The sequence below is a fragment of the Bos grunniens genome, chromosome 2 (assembly GCF_055505025.1).
Source record: "Bos grunniens cultivar Pamir isolate PY7600 chromosome 2, Bosgru_T2T1.0, whole genome shotgun sequence".
Lineage (NCBI taxonomy): Eukaryota > Metazoa > Chordata > Mammalia > Artiodactyla > Bovidae > Bos > Bos grunniens.
The window spans coordinates 52,759,450-52,783,368 of record NC_141166.1 but is presented as its reverse complement, the minus strand read 5'-3'; the positions used below and the strand labels follow the sequence as shown (position 1 = coordinate 52,783,368).

At 39.1% G+C, this 23,919-nt stretch overlaps 1 long non-coding RNA gene across 1 annotated transcript in view; it reads right to left on the bottom strand.

The window, feature by feature from the left end:
* Positions 1 to 1,250: 1,250 nt before the first annotated feature.
* Positions 1,251 to 23,919, bottom strand: part of LOC147378103 (uncharacterized) — a 68,274-nt gene continuing 45,605 nt past the window's right edge. Inside the window, exons 2-3 of the long non-coding RNA XR_015151325.1 lie at positions 3,612 to 3,702; positions 1,251 to 1,344 (exon numbers count right to left, since the gene is read on the bottom strand). This is a non-coding gene — a long non-coding RNA (uncharacterized LOC147378103). The remainder of the gene's footprint in view (positions 1,345 to 3,611; positions 3,703 to 23,919) is intronic.

The window sequence follows — 23,919 nt, the reverse complement described above, 5'->3', positions numbered from 1 at the left end:
TCTATCCACATTGCTGCAAATGGCAGTATGTCATCCTTTTTTATGACTAATATTCCATTGTGTGTGTACACACTGTATCTTCTTTATTCATCTGTTAGTGGACATTTAGGTTGCTTCCTTGTCTTAACTATTGTAAATAGTCTGCCATAGCTTCTAGGGTATTCAGAGCTGCTTGGAACTCATTAGATCATCGTTTCTAAATACAGTTGTGGCTGTGCCTCCACTCCATGTATCTTCTGTGTTCAAAATTTGAAAATACAATCTCAAAGCAGATTATATATTTACTAAGTTGCTAAACCAGAATTTCTATATCTATTTATTTGTGGTAAGTCTACTTCCCAGAAACCGTCTCAGTTCAGTTCAATTCAGTCACTCAGTTGTGTCCGACTCTTTGCGACCCCATGAATCGCAACACGCCAGGCCTCCCTGTCCATCACCAACTCCCGGAGTTCACTCAAACTCACGTCCATCGAGTCAATGATGCCATCCAGCCATCTCATCTTCTGTCGTCCTCTTCTCCTCCTGCCCCCAATCCCTCCCAGCATCAGAGTCTTTTCCAATGAGTCAACTCTTCGCATGAGGTGGCCAAAGTACTGGAGTTTCAGCTTTAGCATCATTCTTTCCAAAGAACACCCAGGACTGATCTCCTTTAGAATGGACTGGTTGGATCTCCTTGTAGTCCATGGGACTCTCAAGAGTCTTCTCCAACACCACAGTTCAAAAGCATCAATTCTTTGGCACTCAACTTTCTTCACAGTCCAACTCTCACATCCACACATGACCACTGGAAAAACTGTAGCCTTGACTAGAAGCCATCTACATGGATTAAAATTCAAGTTCTATATGTGCTCAATAATAACAAGAATATTAAAAGCAGTAAGTATTGAGTGTTTGTTATCTGTTAAGCACTTTATTTAAAGTATTAACTGATTTAATTTTCTTTTTTTTTTTCTCTAATTTTATTTTATTTTTAAACTTTACATAATTGATTTAATTTTCTTATGAACCCTTTGAGGGATTACAGAGCAGAAAACTGAAAAACTGAGAGAGATTATATACCAGATTCAACATCACACCTGATAGGTGGTGGAGTTAAATTCTGGCCACAGAGTCTACACATTTAGTCACGGTGCCCTTCTGCCTTTCATAAATGGTAGCCAAAGCAGGAATGTGGCCAGAGGCAGGCGATGGAGTAGATGCTTAATCACACCTGTGCGACACCTGGCTGCAACATAGAAAAGTCACCAAAGTAGATGGTAAGCTGTTTATTAGGACACATGTAAGAGAAACCAGGATCTCTTTAAGGAAATGGGACTTAGGGCAATAAATATTCTATTCAGCCACCTACAAGATAAAAAGAAAAAATCTTTTTATTCATACAAAAGAAACATTAACTTTGAACAACAATGCTGTGATAAAGATCAAGACTTTGTCCCCACAGTAATTCATGCACATTTATGGCATTCTCACAGCCTAAATAGACTTTGTTTCAGCTGCTATTACTTAAATCAGGCAGCATATCCTACCCTCACTTGGAAGCCCACAAAACCACCATCTTCAGCAACTTGCCTCACTACTCCTAGAGGCAGCTGGTACTTAAACTAGGAGGCAGCCTTAGGAAATGTTATAGCAGCCTTTAATCTCTATAATGACAGCATTTAGACTCTAATTATCCAGGCAAATAATTCACGCTACAACAGTGGGAGCAAAGGCCACTTTTTCTTTCTTTTTTTTTACTTCCCAGTGTTTTCCTTAAACTAAACTCAAAGAGAAGATCAGGGCAATTATCCAGGGTGGACTTGCCGTGAAATAGAAAAATGCCTCTCTGGGGAAGTCAAGACTACCTTAAGGATTTATGATCACAGAATGAGAACAATTCTCTAAGTCCTGAAATTTAATCAAGCCTTGCTAACAACTAAACAATAGTCACCTGCTTGCTATTAAAGCTCCAACTGTTAAAATCTAGTCTTCTAAAAACACAGAACATTTTATTAATATATTATTTTAAAACACAGAGCCATAGTTTTCATAAGAGACTGGGCCAGCCTAAAGACAAGATAAGAAATACCCAAGCTGTCATACCATTACATGTACAGACCAAGGGGAAAAAACCAGAAAGGAAAATATCCCTGTAGTCTAGTATATATGTAAAAGATTCCATTTTAACATTTTTAATCCCCATTTCACAGATAAGTAAAGTGAGATTATTCAATTTGTTCAGGGTCACATAACTCATAAGTAAGAATTCAAACCCAAGTGTTCTGGCCTGAGAATCTAGACTCACTCCATTGTACTGAACTATCTCTCCTGAGAATGGTAGGATTTGAACTGGCCCTTAAACAAGTATAGAATTTATCAAAATTAAGAGAATGCAGAGCATTCCAAAAGAGAAAATAAACTAAGGCACAGAGTAAACTGCAATGTCTTGGAAGAATATAATAAAGAGGGTGGGGAGACAAGTGGAGAATTTTGCAAGAGATCAGTTAGAAAATATGAGAGCAGAAAGAGAGCCTCAAGAGAGCAAAATGAAGAAAGTGGTAGGGAAACTGACCTGATAACTATATGTTTTAAAATAATGTCACTTATCAAAAAACTTCTGTGTTCCATGTAAACATTATTTCATTCAACTTTCAAGTCTTTGGAAATGTAAGCATTATTATTATTATCATCATTGTTTCTCTTGCTCTGACAGCAAAGCTTCTCTGGATGCGGAAATTCCATAGTAATTCTCTAAATCTAGGTACAAAGCTGTAAACTAAATGACACCACCCATACAATGGGAACCAGTAGAAAAACCTGATGGTGATATTGAGAAAGAAAGTATAGACAAAAATGGTTATATTTTTAAATAGAGCTTAAAATATCAAATTGCCATCTTAAAGAACTATCATTCACAAATCTTGATGTATCCAACATGCAATCTCAAAACTGTATGTGAATAAATTGATTTCATAAATAGAAAATGATTAAATAGTGTAATTAACTTTGAATGAATACGTACTTAATGAAATATCTTATTCTAAACATACTCTTTGAGGAGAAAAATAATTATTGTGGTGACAGTTGAACCAAATTTTGTTCACATTAGGTTTATATTTATTTGATTCAATAACTCCTTAGAAGAGCTACTGTGCTAAGAATTCTCCAGAGACTGATTCAAGAATCAGTCCTTCCACCAGGCCCTGTGGCACTCATTGTCATGTTTTCTGTCTCTTTGCTCCCTTTCTTCCTCTCCTTACTGAGGTCTTTAAATCAGGGTATACACCTGGCTCAAGAGTTGCCAATCTTTAGTCTACCCAGGAACCCATAACAAATTATGGCCTGGATATAAAATAGGAACTAAAAGAATCCTCCCTTGGAAATCTGAACTAAGAAACTATGGAGAAAATTGCTAGCTAGTGATAAAAGCCAAAAGATGAAGTCATGTACAGTCCATGCTAGAACAGTGTGGGCATTGTGCCATCAGATTTAGAGGAAGCTGATCTGACAGGGAGAACATGAGACAGAAATGAGAGAGGCCATGCATCCCCTGAGGGAGAGAGAGAGATAAAAACAAAATCCTTAGTTTCTAATGTTTTCCCAGTTCCATTTCCCAAGAGTCTGATACATACCCTGGTGCTTGTATTTAGATGTCTGTGTGATTTCACCATTTGTCCTTACAATAACCTTCTTGTTGAGTTCTTTTCAAGGCTTTTCTGTTCCCTGCCAGAAAGATATTCTTGTTCAAGTGGCCTGCTGTGATTCCAGCTCTGAACTATCATTCCAAGGGTTCAAAGATGACTTAAGGAGAGTCTTGTTCCTAAAAGTCTTGCAACCAGGTAGAAAACAAATATAGGCACACATGACATATGATATGACAGATTGTATAAAAGAGTACAAAATACATTCACAGTACTGTGGAAAGAATGTCTGGTTCAAATTAGTTGTATTTAAGAAGGCTTTTTGAAGAAAGTGAAATTTTCACTGGATCTTAAATAATGTTAGAGTTTCAAAAGCACGGAAAGGTGGACAACTATCAGAATAGGGCGGTTCATTGATGAGAAACTATTCTGAAATGAGTTTACTGTATATGCACATAGAATGGGAAAATTTAAGAGGAGATAAAATAAGCATGGTATATGCCATAAAATATGTCAGTTATGTCTATCCCACAGAGACTTTTAATGGAGAAATTAGTTTATTAATATGTTTCTAATAAGCTTATAATTGAATGTTTAGTATTTACTAGGAGCAGAGGAAGGCAAGATGAGAACCAGTTATTAGGCTAACTGATTCTTGTAGGTTTGATCCTAAAAGGCCAAGAAGTGGCTTTCCTGAGTTAAATGTATAAGCAAGATTCAAGGAAATTTGTTTAGAAAGCAGAGTTCCACAGGTCACAGTGGAAAGGGTTGAGAAAGAAATTAGTAGCAAGAGGGTAAGCCAACAGGAGAGGATGAACAAGGCAATGCAAAACTTAAAATATGTGAGAAAATCGGAGAAGGAAATGGCAACCCACTCCAGTCTTCTTGCCTGGAGAATCCCATGGACAGAGGAGCCTGGCAGGCTACAGTCCATGGGGTCACAAGAGTCGGACATGATTTAGCGATTAAACCACCACCATGTGAAAAATAGGTATTCTGTAAATGGCAGCCAAGGATGACAGAGTTGAGAAACACAGTGAAATTAGCACCAGGGTTCCAAATGAATTCGTTTGCAATTGTAGTGGCTTGCATTTATCAGTGCATCATGGTGACTCAGCAAGTTACTGAGAAATCAGACCATGACAACCAAAACACTGAACTAGATATTTAGAACTCAGCTATATTTCTAGATTCTAGGGAAATTCCTTCATAACCTAATTCCTGTGAAGGGTATTAAAATCTTCCTAACCCAAGTTAAAATAAATATCAGATATTTACATTTCTAAAAAGGTATTAATCCCTTCAAAGTGAAAAATATTCTTTTCCCCTTAATAGGCCATAGTAAATTTTATAAATGAATTACAAATAGTCTAAAATATAAAATATCAATCTAGGTACCCTTGATTATACGGTGGAAGTGAGAAATAGATTTAAGGGACGAGATCTGATAGATAGAGTGCCTGATGAACTATGGAATGAGGTTTGTGACATTGTACAGGAGACAGGGATCAAGACCATCCCCATGGAAAAGAAATGCAAAAAAGCAAAATGGCTGTCTGGGGAGGCCTTACAAATAGCTGTGAAAAGAAGAGAAGTGAAAGCAAAGGAGAAAAGGAAAGATATAAGCATCTGAATGCAGAGTTCCAAAGAATAGCAAGAAGAGATAAGAAAGCCTTCCTCAGTGATCAATGCAAAGAAATAGAGGAAAACAACAGAATGGGAAAAGACTAGACATCTCTTCAAGAAAATTAGAGATAAAAGGGAACATTTCATGCAAAGATGGGCTCGATAAAGGACAGAAATGGTATGGACCTAACAGAAGCAGAAGATATTAAGAAGAGGTGGCAAGAATACACAAAAGAACTGTACAAAAAAGATCTTCAGTTCAGTTCAGTCGCTCAGTCATGTCTGACTCTTTGTGACTCCATGAATCGCAGCACACCAGGCCTCCCTGTCCATCACCAACTTCCGGAGTTTACCCAGACTCACGTCCATCGAGTCAGTGATGCTATCCAGCCATCTCATCCTCTGTCGTCCCCTTCTCCTCTTGCCCCCAATCCCTCCCAGCATCAGAGTCTTTTCCAATGAGTCAACTCTCGCATGAGGTGGCCAAAGTACTGGAGTTTAAGCTTTAGCATCTTTCCTTCCAAAGAAATCCCAGGGCTGATCTCCTTCAGAATGGACTGGTTGGATCTCCTTGCAGTCCAAGGGACTCTCAAGAGTCTTCTCCAACACCACAGTTTAAAAGCATCAATTCTTCAGCGCTCAGCCTTCTTCACAGTCCAACTCTCACATCTATACATGACCACAGGAAAAACCATAGCCTTGACTAGATGGACCTTTGTTGGCAAAGTAATGTCTCTGCTTTTGAATATGCTATCTAGGTTAGTCATAACTTTCCTTCCAAGGAGTAAGCGTCTTTTAATTTCATGGCTGTGACCCAGATAATCACGATGGTGTGATCACTGACCTTGAACCAGACAGCCTGGAATATGAAGTCAAGTGGGCCTTAGAAAGCATCATTACAAACAAAGCTAGTGGAGGTGATGGAATTCCAGTTGAGCTATTTCAAATCCTGAAAGATGATGCTGTGAAAGTGCTGCACTCAACATGTCAGCAAATTTGGAAAACTCAACAGTGGCCACAGGACTGGAAAAGGTCAGTTTTTATTCCAGTCCCAAAGAAAGACAATGCCAAAGAATGCTCAAACTACCGCATAATTGCACTCATCTCACACGCTAGTAAAGTAATGCTCTAAATTCTCCAAGCCAGACTTCAGCAATACGTGAACCATGAACTTCCAGATGTTCAAACTGGTTTTAGAAAAGGCAGAGGAACCAGAGACCAAATTGCCAACATCTGCTGGATCATGGAAAAAGCAAGAGAGTTCCAGAAAAACATCTATTTCTGCTTTATTGACTATGCCAAAGCCTTTGACTGTGTGGATCACAATAAACTGTGGAAAATTCTGAAAGAGATGGGAATACCAGACCACCTGATCTGCCTCTTGAGAAATCTGTATGCAGGTCAGAAAGCAACAGTTAGAACTGGACATGGAACAACAGACTGGTTCCAAATAGGAAAAGGAGTACGTCAAGGCTGTATATTGTCACCCTGCTTATTTAACTTATATGCAGAGTACATCATGAGGTATGCTGGGCTGGAAGAAGCACAAGCTGGAATCAAGATTGCCAAGAGAAATATCAGTAACCTCAGATATGCAGATGACACCATCCTTATGGCTGAAAGTGAAGAGGAACTAAAAAGCCTCTTGATGAAGGTGAAAGAGGAGAGTGAAAAAGTTGGCTTAAAACTCAACATTCAGAAAACGAAGATCATGGAATCTGGTCCCATCACTTCATGGGAAATATATGGGGAAACAGTGGAAACAGTGTCAGACTTTATTTTGGGAGGCTCCAAAATCACTGCAGATGGTGACTGCAGCCATGAAATTAAAAGACGCTTACTCCTTGGAAGGAAAGTTATGACCAACCTAGATAGCATGTTCAAAAGAAGAAACATTACTTTGCCAACAAAGGTCCATCTACTCAAGGCTATGGTTTTTCCAGTGGTCATGTATGGATGTGAGAGTTGGACTGTGAGGAAGGCTGAGTGCCGAAGAATTGATGCTTTTGAAGTGTGGTGTTGGAGAAGACTCTTGAGAGTCCCTTGGACTGCAAGGAGATTCAACCAGTCCATTCTGAAGGAGATCAGCCTTGGGATTTCTTTGGAAGGAATGATGCTAAAGCTGAAACTCCAGTACTTTGGCCACCTCATGCGAAGAGTTGACTCATTGGAAAAGACTCTGATGCTGGGAGGGATTGGGAGCAGGAGGAGAAGGGGGCGACAGAGGATGAGATGGCTGGATGGCATCACTGACTCAATGGACGTGAGTCTGAGTGAACTCCGGGAGTTGGTGATGGACAGGGAGGCCTGGCGTGCTTCGATTCATGGGGTTGCAAAGAGTCAGACACAACTGAGCGACTGAACTGAACCATATTATTTATGAAGTAGTAACTGGAAATCACTTGACCTCTTTCTGCCTTTCCCAAGTGACTTGAACAAGCATTTGGTGAATGTTAATCCTTAACTCACTCAGAAATTATTCAATAAACTGTATCAATATGCTGTAGACTATGGAGGAATCAGATGTTGATAAGGGAGACAGTCATTATTAGAGACATTCTTCTATTCCTACCTAGCTCATTATTTTGTTCCCATTAGATAAAATAGTAGTTATTGTCTGCAAAATAACCCTAAATATGAGCTGAACAGGCTTCCCTGGTAGCTCAGCTGGTAAAGAATATGCCTGCGATGCAGAAGACCCTGGTTCGATTCCTGGGTCAGGAAGATCCCCTAGAGAAGGGATAGGCTGTCCACTCCAGTATTCTTGGACTTCCCTGGTAGCCCAGATGGTAAATAATCTGTCTGAAATGTGGGAGACCTGGGTTTGGTCCCTGGCTTTGGAAGATCCCATGGAGGAGGACATGGCAACCCACTCCATTATTCTCGCCTGGAGAATCTCCATGGACAGAGGAGCTTGATGGCCTATAGTCCAAGGGATCACAAGGAGTCAGACATGACTGAGTGACTAAGCACAGCACAGCACAGCACAAGAAGTGAACATTAGCATCCCCTTTGTGTTTTTTCTTTGATGGAGGATGAGAAAAATATAGTCAATGTATTACTCTTGATATTTTATATTATTTGAAATACTGTGTTCACGATACCCAAGAAAAGCTAAAATAGTACATGATACAAATTATTAAGAACTTGATGAACCAGGAGAATGATGAGCAAGTACTTGAATAATTCTGGGTGTTCAAAATCAAAATAAAGAAACTCCTTCTAGGATAAAATTGAGTAATTGTGGAAACTCATACTATTGTCTATGAAAAATATCTCTCTAGCCAAATCAAATATCTCCAATTGAGTACAAATTTCCCAAAATATCTTAAAGTAAGGGTCCCTGGAGGATCCATCTAGTAATATTTCATTTAAGAAACTGAAATGAGGAAGAGGGTCTGTCAATATTGGCCATTGGAAAGTAGAAAACAGTGTCAATGTTCATGTAAGGAAATTGATAGAGCTGAGGAGATAGTTTTGGAATCACAGCTAAGATTAGACTTCCTTTTTGTTAGCTGTATAAACTTTAAATGGCTTCATCTCATAAGCCTCCATTTCTGCTCACTTAAAGAAGAAAGTAGAAATATTTATATCCTTTTCATAAGATTATCACAAGATTATTTGAGATAGACAATGCTCTATCAAATTTCTAGCACTGAACGAATACTCAAAAATACTGATTCCTTTCTTCTTTCACCTACTACAACATCATCATTTGGTCTTCTAGGATTAGTCCTACAATTATGATACTAGAATTAAGTAAATTTAGCTATGGGGAATCAATTCATGAATTATATATTGTACAAACTCTTAAAATCTCTGATGTATAAAATGTAGTTTTAGTTGGAAAAATAAGACACAGGATGAAGGTATGATCCTTTGGGAGTAATTTGGGCAATCATTGAGTTGATTTTTACAGTAGTTCACAAGTAAAGAAACAATGATAAAAGAATATTTGTTGTTTTTAATTATTTAAAACCCAAGAGGTAGCTGTAGAGATGATTGAAATTGAATTGTTTCTCTGTGTTCTATAGAAGATAAGAAATAGGTATAGTCCAACCATTTTGAGCAATTCCAATCATGTTTATCCAAAATGAGAGAAATGATCACAAAAGAGTATGGATATGATTTTACACATTGCATTGAAAATAAACATTATCTAAAATCGTGATACCACAACCCATCAAAGATAAATGGGCCTTGAGAGATGTACACACCTAAAACCACCTCCTGGTCACACTTAATCTTTCATTTCTCCCTCTCTTTTTTTTTTTTTTTTTCTGCGTTTCATTTTTTGTTTTTCTTTTTTATTGAAAGATTTTGCTTTACAGAATTTTGCTGTCTTCTGTCAAACCTCAACATGAATCATCCATAGATATATATATATATATGTATATATATACATATATATATATCCCATCCCTTTTGAACCTCCCTCCCCATCCCACCCCTCTAGGTTGATACAGAGTTGTTTGAGTTTCCTAAGCCATACAGCAAATTCCCATAGGCTATCTATTTTACATATCATACTGTAAGTTTACATGTTACTCTTTGCATATATCTCACCCTCTCTACCCTTCCCTGCATGTCCATAGTCTATTCTCTATGTCTGTTTCTCCATAACTACCCTGTAAATAAATTCTATAGTTTCTGGTCTTACATTTAGGTCTTTAAGCCATTTGGAGTTTATATTTGTGTATGGTGTTAGGAAGTTTTCTAATTTCATTATTTTACATGTAGATGTCCAGTTTTCCCAGCACCATTTATTGAAAGGGTCTTTGCCACATTGTATATTCTTGCCTCCTTTGTCAAAATAAGGTACCCATAGGTGCATGGGTTTATGTCTGGGCTGTCTATCTTGTTCCATTGGTCTATATTTCTGTTTTTGTGCCAGTATCATACTGTCTTGATGACTGTAGCTTTGTAGTATAATCTGAAGTCAGGAAGGTTGATTCCTTCAGCTCCATTCTTCTTTCTCAAGACTGCTTTGGCTATTCAGGGTCTTTTGTGTTTCTATATAAATTGTAAAATTTTTTGTTCACCCTCTGTGAAAAATGTCATTGGTAATTTGATAGGGATTGCATTGAATCTGTAGGTTGCATTTGGTAGTATAGTCATTTTCACAATATTGATTCTTCCTACCCAGGAACATGGAATATCTCTCCAACAGTTTACGTTCTCATTGATTTCTTTCATCAGTGTCTCATAATTTTCTGTATATAGTTCTTTTTTCTTCTTAGGTCAGTTCAGTTCAGTTCAGTCGCTTAGTCGTGTCCAACTCTTTGTGACCCCATGAATCGCAGCACGCCAGGCCTCCCTGTCCATCACCAACTCCCAGAGTTCACTCAGACTCACGTCCATCGAGTCAGTGATGCCATCCAGCCATCTCATCCTCTGTCGTCCTCTTCTCCTCCTGCCCCCAATCCCTCCCAGCATCAGAGTCTTTTCCAATGAGTCAACTCTTCGCATGAGGTGGCCAAAGTCCTGGAGTTTCAGCATTAGCATCATTCCTTCCAAAGAAATCCCAGGGCTGATCTCCTTCAGAATGGACTGGTTGGATCTCCTTGCAGTCCAAGGGACTCTCAAGAGTCTTCTCCAACACCACAGTTCAAAATCATCAATTCTTTGGCACTCAGCCTTATTCACAGTTAATTCTTTTTTGTTGCAGTAGTGAATGGGATTAATTCCTTCATTTCTCTTTCTGATTTTTCATTGTTAGTATATAAAAATGCAAGTGATTTCTGTGTATTGATTTTGTACCCTGCAAATTTGCTAAACTCACTGATTAGCTCTAGCAGTTTTCTGATACTATATTAAGGGTTTTCTATGTACAGTGTCATGCCATGTGCAAACAGTAAAAGCTTTACTTCTTCTTTTATGATCTGGCTTCCTTTTATTTCTTTTTCTTCTCTGATTGCTGTATCTAGAATTTCCAGAACTTTGTTGAATAATAGTGGTGAAAGTGGACACCCTTGTCTTGTTCCTGATCATAGCCTGAATGCTTTCAGGTTTTCACCATTGAGAATAATGTTTGCTGTAGGCTTGTCTTATATGGTCTTTACTATATTGAGGTAGGTTCCTTTTATACCAGTTTTTTGGAGTTTTAATCATAAATGGGTGCTGAATTTTGTCAAAGGTTTTTTCTGCATCTATTGAGAGGATCCTGTAGTTTTTATCTTTCAATTTGTTAACATAATGTATCACATTGATTGATTTGCATATATTGAAGAATCCTTGCATTCTTGAAATAAACCCAGCTTGATCATGGTGTATGAGCTCTTCAATGTGTTGCTGAATTCTTTTTGCTAAAATTTTGTTGAGGATTTTTATGTCTATGTTCATCAGTGACATTGGCATGTAGTTTTCTTTTTTTGTGTTGTCTTTGTCTGATTTTGGTATCAGGGTGATGGTGGCCTCATAAAATGAGTTTGGAAGTGTTCCTTCCTATGCAATTTTTTTAAAGGGTTTCAGAAGGATAGGCATTAGCTTTTCTCTAAATGTTTGATAGAGTTCTTCTGTGAAGCCATCTGGTCCCAGGCTTTTGTTTTTTGGGAGGTTTTTTGTTTTTTGTTTTTTGTTTTATTATCACAGCTTCAATTTCAGTGCTTTTAATTGGGTTGTTCATAATTTCTACTTCTTCCTGGTTCATTGTTGGAAGATTGAGCTTTTCTAGGAATCTGTCCATTTGTTCCAGGTTATCCATTTTATTGCTATATAGTTGTTCATAGTAGTCTCTTTTCATTCCAATCCCAAAGAAAGGCAATACCAAAGAATGCTCAAACTATTGCACAATTGCACTCATCTCACATGCTAGTAAAGTAATACTCAAAATTCTCCAAGCCAGGCTTCAGCAATACGTGAACCATGAACTTCCAGATGTTCAAACTGGTTTTAGAAAAGGCAAAGGAACCAGAGACCAAATTGCCAACATCCACTGGATCATCGAAAAAGCAAGAGAGTTCCAGAAAAACATCTATTTCTGCTTTATTGTCTATGCCAAAGCCTTTGACTGTGTGGATCACAATAAACTGTGGAAAATTCTTCAAGAGATGGGAATACCAGACCACCTGACCTGCCTCTTGAGAAACCTGTATGCAGGTCAGAAAGCAACAGTTAGAACTGGACATGGAACAACAGACTAGTTCCAAATAGGAAAAGGAGTACGTCAAGGCTGTATATTGTCACTCTGCTTATTTAACTTTTATGCAGAGTACATCATGAGAAACGCCGGGCTGGAAGAAGCACAGGCTGGAGTCAAGATTGCCGGGAGAAATGTCAATAACCTCAGATATGCAGATGACACCACCCTTATGGCAGAAAGTGAAGAGGAACTAAAAAGCCTCTTGATGAAGGTGAAAGAGGAGAGTGAAAAAGTTGGCTTAAAGCTCAACATTCAGAAAACTAAGATCATGGCATCTGGTCCCATCACTTCATGGGAAATATATGGGGAAACAGTGGAAACAGTGTCAGACTTTATTTTGGGGGGCTCTAAAATCACTGCAGATGGTGACTGCAGCCATGAAATTAAAAGACGCTTACTCCTTGGAAGGAAAGTTATGACCAACCTAGATAGCATATTCAAAAGCAGAGACATTACTTTGCCAACAAAGGTCCGTCTAGTCAAGGCTATGGTTTTTCCTGTGGTCATGTATGGATGTGAGAGTTGGACTGTGAAGAAGGCTGAGTGCCAAAGAATTGATGCTTTTGAAGTGTGGTGTTGGAAAAGACTCTTGAGAGTCCCTTGGACTGCAAGGAGATCCAACCAGTCCATCCTAAAGGAGATCAGTCCTGGGTGTTCTTTGGAAGGACTGATATTGAAGCTGAATCTCCAATACTTTGGCCACCTCATGCGAAGAGTTGACTCATTGGAAAAGACCCTGATGCTGGAAGGGACTTGGGGCAGGAGGAAAGGGGGACGACAGAGGATGAGATGGCTGGATGGCATCACTGACTCAATGGACATGAGCCTGAGTGAACTCTGGGAGTTGGTGATGGACAGGGAGGCCTGGCTGCTGAAATTCATGGGGTTACAAAAAGTCAGACACAACTGAGCGACTGAACTGAATAGTCTCTTATAATCCTTGGTATTTCTGCAGTGTCTGTTATAACTTCTCATGTTTCATTTCTAACTTTGTTGATTTGATTCTTCTCTTTTTTTCTTTGTGACTCTAGCTAAAGATTTCTCAGTTTTGTTTATCTTCTCAAAGAACCAGCTTTTAGTTTTATTAATCTTTACTGTTGTTTCTTTCATTTCTTTTTCATTTGTTTCTGCTCGGATCTTTATGATTTCTTTCCTTCTACTAATTATGGGGTTTTTGGTTGTTGTTGTTCTTGTTCTTTTTCCTGTTGTTTTAGTTGTAAATTTAGGTTGTCTATTCAATGTTTTTCTTGTTTTTTGAGGTTGGATTATATTGCTATAAACTTCCCTCTTACTGCTTTTGCTGCATCCCATAGGTTTTGAGTTGTTATGTTTTCATTGTAATTTGCTTCTAGAAATGTTTTGATTTCCCTTTTGATTTCTTCAGTGAGCTGTTGGTTATTTGGAAATGTATTGTTTAATCTCCATGTGTTTGTGTTTCTTACAGTTTTTTTCTTGTAATTGATGTCTAGTCTCATAGCATTGTGGTTGGAGAAGATGTTTGATACAATTTCAATTTTCTTAACTTTACTGAGGTTTGATTTGTGACCCAAGATGTGGTCTATCCTGGAGAATGTTCCATGTGCACTTAAGAAGTGTATTCTTCTGCATTTGGATGGAATGGCCTGAAGATGTCAATGAGATCCATCGCATCTAATGTATCATTTAAGACTTGTGTTTGCTTATTACTTTTATGTTTTGATGATCTGTCCATTGGTGTTAGTGGGGTGTTTAAGTCTACTATTATTGTGTTCCTGTCAATTTCTCCTTTTATGTCTGTTAGTGTTTGTCTTATGTATTGAGATGCTTCTATGTTAGGTGCATAGATATTTATGACTGTTATGTCTTCCTCTTGGATTGATCTCTTGGTCATTATGTAGTGTCCTTCCTTATCTCTTGTAATCTTCTTTACTTTAAGGTCTATTTTGTCTGATATGAGGATCGCTACTCCAGATTTCTTCTGCTTCCCATTTACGTGGAATACATGTTTCTATCCTCTCACTTTCAGTCTATATGTGTCCTTAAGTCTGAAGTGGGTTTCTATAGACAGCACATATATGGGTCTTGTTTTTGTATCCATTCAGCCAGCTCATGTCATTTGGTTGGGGCATTTAATCCATTTACATTTAAAGTAATTGTTGATATATGTTCCTATTGCCATTTCATAGTTGTTTGGGGTTTATTTTGTAGATCTTTTTTCTTCTGTTTTATTTCTTGACTATATAAGTCCCTTTAACATTTATTGCAAAGCTGGTTTGGTGGTACTTAATTCTCTTAACTTTTTCTTGTATGAAAAGCTTTTTATTTCTCTATCAATTTTGAATGAAATCCTTGATGGGTATAGTAATCTTGGTTGTAGATTTTTCCCTTTCAGTACTTTAAATATATCCTGCCATTCCCTTTTGGCCACAGAGTTTCTGCTGTGAGATCAGCTGTTAAGCATATGGGGTTTTCCTTGTATGTTGCTTGTTGCTTCTCCCTTGATACTTTTAATATTCTTTCTTTGTGTTTAGTCTTTGTTAGTTTGATTAGTATGTGTCGTGGCATCTTTCTCCTTAGATTTATACTATATGGGACTCTTCGTGTGTCTTGGACTTGATTGACTATTTCCTTTTCATTTGGGGGGAAATTTTCAACTATAATCTCTTCAAAATTTTTCTCATACACTTTCTTTTTCTCTTCTTCTTCTGGGACCCCTATAATTCGAATGTTGCTACATTTGATATTGTGTCAGAGGTCTGTGAGACATTCTCAGTTCTTTTCATTCTTTTTACTTTATTCTGCTCTTCAGAAGTAATTACTTTGGCCACTTGATGAGAAGAGCTGACTCATTTGAAAAGACCCTGATGTGGAAAAGATTGAGGGCAGGAGGAGAAGGGGATGACAGAAGACGAGATGGTTGGATGGCATCACCGACTCAATGGACATGGTTTTGGGTAGACTCCAGCAGTTGGTGATGGGCAGGGAGGCCTGGCATGCTACAGTTGATGGGGTCACAAAGAGTCGGACATGTTTGAGCGACTGAACTGAACTGAACTCAAAAGTGATGGTGGTTTAGTCACTAAGTCATGTCTGACTCTTGCGACCCCATAGACTGTAGCCTGCCAGACTCCTCTGTCCATGGGATTCTCCAGGCAATAATACTGAAGTGGGTTGCTATCTCCCTTTCCAAAGTTATAACTTCTCAGAAGTTATAGCCACCATTTTACCTTCCAGCTCACTGATTCGTTCTTCTGCTTCAAATATTGTGTTATTGATTCCTTCAAGAGTGTTTTTAATTTCAGTAATGGTGTTGTTTGTCTCTGTATGTTTATTCTTTAATTCTTCTAGGTCTTTGTTAATTGATTCCTGCATTTTCTCCATTTTGTTTTCAAGGTTTTTTATCATCTTTACTATCATTATTCTGAATTCTTTTTCAGGTAGTCTGCCCATTTCTTCTTCATGTATTTGGACTTCTGTGTTTCTGATTTGTTCCTTCATTTGTGTAGTATTTCTCTGCCCTTTCATTATTTTTTTTTTTTTAACTTACTATGTTTGAGGTCTCTTTTACCCAGGCTTCAAGTTTGGATTCTTTCTTCCTTTTGGTTTCTGCCCTCCTAAGTTTGATCCAGTGGTTTGTGTAAGCTTTGTATAGGTTGAGTTTTGTGCTGAGTTTTTGTTTGTTTGTTTGTTTTTTCCTCTGATGGGTAAGACTGAGGGAGGTGGTAATCCTGTCTGCTGATGATTGGGTTTGTGTTTTTGTTTTGTTCATTGTTTAGATGATGCATCAAGCACAGAGTGCTGCTGATGGTTAGGTGATGCTGAGTCTTGTATTTAACTGGTTTCCTTTGTGTAAGTTCTCACTATTCAATACCCCCTAGGGTTAGTTCTCTGGTAGTCTAGGGTCTTAGAGTCAGTGCTCCCACTCTGAAGGCTCAGGGCTTGGTCTTTGGTCAGGAACATAGATTCCACAAATGGTTGGTTATGGCATTAAGTGAGATTAAAATAAATATCCAAAAACGAGAAACCAAAGATGAACCTCAGACAAATGACAGTTACAAAATCAGGCAAATAATAGTTAAAAATAATGGAATATACATATACACCCATGAGCAAAGTCAAAACAGTCCAACAAAAATAAGGTACAATAGATTGATCTGGTGAACAAAGAAATCAAAAATTATATTTACCAGTTAAGAACAAAATTAACTAAAGCACAAACTGGAAAACAAAACTAAAGCAAGGTGCCAAGTGGGGAATAAAGCAATGAAAACAAAACTAGCAAATACATTGAGAGGAAAGAAAAGAAAGAACAGATATGAAAAGCTAAATAGAGATAGATAAAGAAGATTTATATATATCAAAGATTGACTGCAGGGGGCAAAGAACAGTAGGAAAAGCAAACAAAGAGATATTGTAGAAAAAATAATAATAGGTTTAAAATATTAAAAATTAAAATTGAAAAAAGATAAAAAAAAAAAAAAAAGGAAAACTCCACAGACCTGCAAAAGTCCAACATAGCGGTAGAGGTTTATAACAACAATAAAAAATGTGACTGAGAAAAAAAGCTCAAAAGCTTAATTAGATTTCATAGTGCCAATTAAGTTGACAACTACGACAGAGGACGGGGGAGAAAGGAAAAAAAGAAAAGGAAAAAAATCCATCCCTGGACACCCGGCTTGGGGGGCGTGCTGGGTGTGGGGCAGCTCCAGGGCTGGGGATGGCGCCAGCCACTGTTGAGGCGGCTCCAGGACCAGTGGGAGGAGCCTGGGGAGCGCTGTGAGACAGGCCTGCTCCCAACAGAGGGGAGGACACTGTTTTTTATTACAGCTTCTCAGAAGCACCACTGGAAGCTCAGATATGGGCACCCCAGCCAACAGTACAGAGGAGTACAGAAAGAAAGAAAAGTGAAGTCGCTCAGTCGTGTCCGACTCTTTGCGACCCCATGGATTGTAGCCCATCAGGCTTCTCTACCCATTGGATTTCCCAGGCAAGAATACTGGTGTGAGTTGCTTTTTCTATCTCCAGGGGATCTTCCCGACCTGGGAATCGAACCCGTGTTTCCTGCATTGTAGGCAGATGCTTTTACCATCTGAGCCACCAGGGAAGTACAGAGGTGTACAGGGGGCCCACAAAGTAGCCCCTTCTGATGCCCCAAGGAACAAGCCGAGCCGTTCCAGCCTCCAGAAACACCACAAAGCAATATGAAACCTGTTCATGAGAGGAGTCAGGAATGCCTTCCACCAGAGAAATGAGACCTCCCTGTGACCAGCAAGGATATGGGGAGGACCACCAGCTGCTCAACTAACCACACACCCTCCAGTGATGCCTCTGAATGGTCCCAAGGGGTTGTGGTGACAAGACAGAGCCAGGCAGGAGCCAGAGTCAGCCTGGGGGGTGATGGAGCTGAGGCCATCACTGGTCTGATGGTGGACCAGTATGACATGTTGTATAAGGTGGCTGTGCCACCTGCCACCTTCTCTTCAACTGGCCTCCCATCTGTAGTGAACATGAGCCCCTTGCCACCCACAAAAAAAAGAAAAAGAAAAAATCCAAAAGAATCTACAGAACAAGTCAAAACATCAGAATAATAAATGTTTTACTTGAGTCACTGCTGTCAGAGTCCTTTCCGTTGCTGGGAGTCACAGTCCACCTCACCTCCTTAAGATGCCCTCCAACACTGTGCTGATCTCTGGACTTGTTGTGGGAGCTGCTCAGATTCTAATCTGGTCTTTCCCTTATGTTTTCTTCCCTCCAATGTCCACAGCTACCAGAACTAGTGTGTTTTCTTTTGTGGGAGCTCTTAATGACCTTTTATATATTCCACAGACACAGAGTCTGCCTAGTTGATCATGTAGATTTAATCTGCAGCTTGTACAGCTGGTGGGAAGGTTTTGGGTCTTTTTCCTTAGCCACACTGCCCCTGGGTTTCAATTGTGGTTTTACTTCCACCTCTGTATGTGGGTCATGCACTGGGGTTTGCTCCTGAGGCTGCCCTGGAAGACCCGGGTTTGCCCCTGTGATGGCCAGATGTGGAGATGGTATAGCTGCTTGGGTTGCAGGGGTTCTGGCAACACCAGGTACTCAGGGGAGTTGGCGGCTAGGGCGGCAGGAGATACAGTGCTCTAGATGGGTATGGTAACCAGTATTGGCCAATACATGCCAGTATTCTTGCCTGGAGAACCCCACCCCTTCCCTGACAGAGAAGCCCAGCAAGCTACAGGCTGCTGCTGCTGCTAAGTCGCTTCAGTCGTGTCCAACTCTGTGCGACCCCATAAACGGCAGCCCACCAGGCTCCCCCATCCCTGGGATTCTCCAGGCAAGAATACTGGAGTAGGTTGCCATTTCCTTCTCCAATGCATGAAAGTGAAAAGTGAAAGTGAAGTCGCTCAGTCGTGTCCGACTCTTCGAGACCCGATGGACTGCAGCCTACCAGGCTCCTCCATCCATGGGATTTTCCAGACAAGAGTACTGGAGTGGGGTGCCATTGCCTTCCCCAAAGCTACAGTCTACAGGTTGCAAAGAGTCAGACGCTACCGATGCAAACCTGCACGCATAGACACAAGACTTTTTTTGCCTGTAGCAGCTCTGCCCCAGTGAGAGTTGAGCGTGAAGGTGGTGCAGCTGCTTGGCTTGCCAGGACCCTAGTGGTGCCAATTTTGCAGGGACCCAGACTGCCTCTGCTGCAGGTGTTATGGCCCTATCAGTCTTTTTTTGAGCCTCTTGTAGCTGGTGATCAGAAGACCTCTTTGGCCAGTCTCTCTGGAGCTCTGCCCATTCAGGCACTTAGTGGGCTCCCTTGCCTGGGGTCCTTCTCTGTTGTTGGGCACATCAGGCACATAAAGGGGCCTCCTTGGTGGGGTCCTACTCTGTAGTTCAGTGCATCAGGTGTTTGATGGGCCAGCCTCTCTATTGTTCTGCTGCCAATGCTGGCATGTGGGGAGAGAGTGGCTATGGTGATGGCCACATCCACTATGCGTGACTCAGCAGTATCGCCTTGCTTCCATGGCTCTCCGGCTTTTCTCCACAGGCATTTTCCCCCACAGTCTCCTTCCTCACATTTCCTCCATCCATCTCTCCGCAGTCAACATCAGCCCTCTTCCTGGGATTGCTCCACATCCCTGAACTCCAGCTCCCAGCCACTGCTCCTTCCAGCGGATCTGCATCCCTGTCTGGGGTATGTATGGCTGCGCCAAGGACTGTCTGATTCTCATTCCATTTAGGCTGCCACAGATCAGCTGTTTCACTCTCAGCCTTAAATGTTTCTCCTCTGACTCAGAATTGGCCCGATGTGGGGCTCAGACCCCTGCTTCAGTTCCCCCACCAGCCCAGGGCAGGTCCAGTCTTACTAACACTCCTGTTTTTCCCCCTTGTTGCTTTGTCCTACCAAGTTTTGTGCGGGTCTATATAATCTTTTCCACTGGTCAGGTACTGCTGTCTGCTCTCAGCTGGTGTTCTGCATGCACTTCTGTGTCTGAAGGTGTATTCCTGATGTATCCATGGAGAGAAATGTACTCCATGTCCACCTACTCCTCTGCCATCTTGTTTTCCCTCTTCATTTACTTTTGAGTGGTTAATTTTAAAGATATATAATTTTCAGCACACTCCCCAAAATCAAAGTACTTGAAAGTACTTTCTTATGCATAAAACATTCTGGAGACAATTATAAGTTATATAATTTGTCACTGCATTTTGTAAACAATCAAAACAATCCAAGTTGCAACTCAACTAAGAATTTATAAAGCAGATATATAACAGAACTGGAATTAGAAATAAAATAGCCTTGCCTCTGAAGTCTTGCTGCTGCTGCTAAGTCACTTCAGTCGTGTCCGACTCTGTGTGACCCCAGAGACGGCAGCCCACCAGGCTCCCCTGTCCCTGGGATTCTCCAGGCAAGAACATTGGAGTGGGTTGCCATTTCTTTCTCCAATGCATGAAAGCGAAAAGTGAAAGTGAAGTCGCTCAGTCGTGCCCGACTCTTAGCGACCCCATGGACTGCAGCCTACCAGGCAAAAGTACTGGAGTGGGATGCCATTGCCTTCTCCATCTAAAGTTTTACTTTGCCTATTATCAGGCTTCATGTCCCCAGAGTTGATGCATTTTTATGTCAATCAAACTGCTTGTATTTTTTTCAATTAATTGAAGTCATCATCTTTCCGCAAAGCATGATTTTGGAAGAATCAAGAAGTCTTGACTTACAACAAAATTATCACTTCCTCAGAATAAGCTCTTGTGGTTTCTTGGTGTTTTTACTTTATTCTTCGAAAGTTCTTAAGTTCTACAAGTGTATTATGTCTCATAATTTGGTGATTTTAAATGATCAATTCATGAGTGCATATGAACATTTGATTTAGATTAGAATAAGGTTCAATCATAGTAAGTCCAAAATGGTTGCTTTGAATCCTATTATTTCCAATTAGTTTAATTCTTTCCCAACGACAATAAGCTGTATGCATGGATCTCATTAGCATTTTATATATATGAAGAAAAAAACACTGAGATGAGAGTACAAGTATGTTTATGGAATGCTCAATCCAACTCATTTTCTTCTTGTTAATAAAATAAATGAATGATAATAATTCATCAATTAAATTATTTTAGTTTTTTGATTGAAAAAAATTTTTGCTATCAGTAAGGGTCAAAATAGTTCAGTTCAGTTCAGTCGCTCAGTCTGTGACCCCATGGACTGCATCATGCCACGCATCCCTGTCCATCACCAACTCTCGAAGTTTACTCAAACTCATGTCCATTGAGTCGGTGATGCCATCCAACCATCTCATCCTCTGTCATCCACTTCTTCTCCCTCCTTGAATCTTTCCTGGCATCAGGGTCTTTTCAAATGAGGCAGTTCTTCCCATTAGGTGGCCGAAGTATTGGAGTTTCAGCTTCAGCATCAGTCCTCCCAGTGAATATTCAGGACTGATTTCCTTTAGGGTGGACTGGTTGGATCTCCTTTCAGCCCAAGGATTTCTCAAGAATCTTCTCCAACAGCCTATCCATTATCAAGTTCCCCATCAACCTTTCACTTAATGCTTCCAGTAGTCATTTATGATTGTTGTCCTGATCCATTATTTTATTAGGTCTTACAAAATGGTAATATTTATCATTTTCCATGCATCTAATAGCAATGATTTTTCCATAAATAAGAGATTCTCTCATAAACTATTAGATTTTCTGAAATATGTCTGTACAGAAAAGACAGAAGAAATAACTGAATTCTCCCTTTTATTGATTGTCCAAAAAAATGAGTTGATGCCCTAGCTACTTCCAAAAGTGTTCAAGAGGTTTGTGTTTTTGCTTTTACGCTTTTTTGATTTTACTTTGAGTATCATTAAGTGTTTCACGGTATTATGGTCATTATTCTTTTCTCCCATCCTTGAGCAGTGGGAGCCCTTCGGGTTTGCTGCTGTGTAATTTTGACATGATCATAATATGCTTGGATAGCTTCCTTTATCTGCCTGACAAGATGTCCCAGGCTCATCTTGTACAGTTCCTGCCCTGACTTCCAATCAGTCATTTCTCTAAAGAGCCTTGGTTTCTTTTAGTGGAAAATGGGACTTAGAAGCTTCTGTCTGAGTTCTAGAATAGTCATTGTGACTATGTGGTTATTGCCACTAGTGTTTTTCAGTGTACAAAGCTAGAAAATATATTTTTTCAGATAGAGAAAAAGAAATAAGTATATGCATTCAAGTTAACACAGAATTTTTACTTAACTTTTTAATTTGATATTTTATCTTTTTTTTCCCTCCTACTCTGAATATCCTAGTTCCCAATATTAACATAATTACTTATTTGCTTTTCAGTATCTATGTATCTATTAATAATAGTTTCAGATTAACAATGCCAGTATCACCAGCAGTAGTACCACTGAATGCAGTTTAATATTTCTTTGTGTTTCCTTTGTCTTTACAGTAAATACATGAAAATACTATGTTCAAAAAGCACTGAAAATCATTCTTTGCATCGTTTTCTGTGACATACAATTAAGTTCTTTAACTTCTGTTTGTTTTCTAGTTTACAGGTTGATTTTAAAATTAACTTTAAAATTAATTCTGTTTTTAACTACATGAAATACTTACATGATTCCCAAGCCAAAACTATACAACAAAGCAGCTTAGTAGAGGTCTAGCTTCCATCCCTGTCTCTTTCCCACTTTTCTCCACATTCCTGTAAGTAATCATTTTATTACTTTTGGGCTCTGTTTCTTTTTGAAAACATTAGCAGCACACACACACAGAGACACATACATATTCACCACACAAGCCAATACTTCTTACTTGAGAAGAAACTTACAGTATACATTCTTCTGCTCATTGTATTTTTAATTAATGATATATTTTGAAGATTACTCCAAACATTTTTAGACAGCTCTATTTTATAGATGTGCCATCATGCCATACTGGAGGGATATTTTTTAATAATTAAAAAATAATATTTAAATAATCTTGTAAGTAGTTTATTATTCCTAAAGAGATTTTAAAAATTTTAGCCTGTGACACTTTATTTCTCATTGAAATAAAATTAAATCTGTACTTTTCTAGGAACAGTCCTCTTTCAAACACAAAATGGCTGACTCTCATGTGAAAATATATATGTCCACAATGTAAAAAATGAATTACTCTTTTGTTTAAAAAAGTGAAGTTTGTGGTTAATGTTTCTCCTTTGACATGAATTGAAATATAGATTTTACTCTGTAGGTTATAGAACACAAGAAAATAAGCAATAAATTATAGGTTTAAGGTCATAAACACTACCATTCCTTATAAATTTTGATGGTGATAAGAACTTTCTAAAATATATGACAAATTTGAAAACTAAAAGTGTTTAGTCAAACAAGTTCACATTTTTCATAACACATCTCCATTGCCTCTGCCAACATAGAAATGGCATAAATTTTGAATTCATGTATGCAAAATTACTGAATACATAAACACATCACAAGAATATATCAAGTGAACTTGTCGACAAGCAGGAGTCATCGAGGATATTCCATCAAACAATTCGACAATCATATAGTGGGTCAAGCACTCCACTAGCTGCTGGGAATACAAAGCTGAATTGGTTTCCTTAGTCTACCTTTTCTACTAATCTGTGAATTTTTAAAGGGTTGACAAAAGACAGGATTAATTTACAAATTCTGGAAGAGTATGCTAAAGACAATAATTATTTACAAGCTACAGTAGAGGTAGCACAGAGGTGACGTTCAGGTGATTAATTTGTGGGAGAGCTTCCCAGCAGAATGACAGCTGGACTGGGCTGTGAAGGATAAATAACTCTGGGTAGAAGATGGGCAAATGAATCCCTGGCAAAGGGAAAAGCAAATAATACTATATTATACATTAGAAAACTCTGCAAAAGTCCTTTCCCAGAACTCAGTATATTTTTAGGGGCTTTAAAAATATTCAGGCCTGGGTGAACCCCACCCCTACAAACAAACATTCAGATCAATAACACTCAGGTGAACCTGAGTATAAATTTTTTTTTAATTTCTCCAGGTAATCAGTGTGACTCCAAGGCTGACAAGCATTGCAATAATTGATGTCTAGAACTATCCAA